The sequence below is a fragment of the Penaeus monodon genome, chromosome 32, assembly GCF_015228065.2.
Source record: "Penaeus monodon isolate SGIC_2016 chromosome 32, NSTDA_Pmon_1, whole genome shotgun sequence".
Taxonomy (NCBI): domain Eukaryota; kingdom Metazoa; phylum Arthropoda; class Malacostraca; order Decapoda; family Penaeidae; genus Penaeus; species Penaeus monodon.
The window spans coordinates 32167051-32167514 of record NC_051417.1 but is presented as its reverse complement, the minus strand read 5'-3'; the positions used below and the strand labels follow the sequence as shown (position 1 = coordinate 32167514).

The following is a 464-nucleotide window of genomic DNA, read 5'->3' as shown; positions in this document are numbered from 1 at the left end:
ACTTAATAACAAAAACAAACGAAATAGCAACTGCATAATAACAAAAAAATCTATCTAACTAAATAACAAATAAAAATAACAACTGAATGATAAAACTAACAAATAAACATAGCAAATAAATAACAAATGAAAAAATAAGCAAAAACAAAACGATGACAAATTAGATAAAAAGTTATTTCTCTAAATAACAAGTAAAAAAATTATAACATCAGAATCACACACAAAGAATAAATGAATAAATAAAATTAGATTAAAAACTTTATCTCAAATAAAAAGATATATATAACATAACCATCTCCCAAATAGTAACTAAATAAAATAACAGAAAAAATATATGAAAGAAAAACATTATTACACCCTCTTTCGAGCAAATAACAGATAACAACAACAACAACAAAAAATAATAATAATAAATAAATAAAATTATGAACCGCTGCAATGAAACAAAACTAATTAAAATGAGC

At 20.7% G+C, this 464-nt stretch overlaps 1 protein-coding gene across 1 annotated transcript in view; it reads left to right on the top strand.

The window, feature by feature from the left end:
* The window catches only part of LOC119593819, a gene marked incomplete in the record, with an annotated part of 10957 nt that overhangs the window by 4260 nt on the left and 6233 nt on the right, over positions 1–464 (top strand).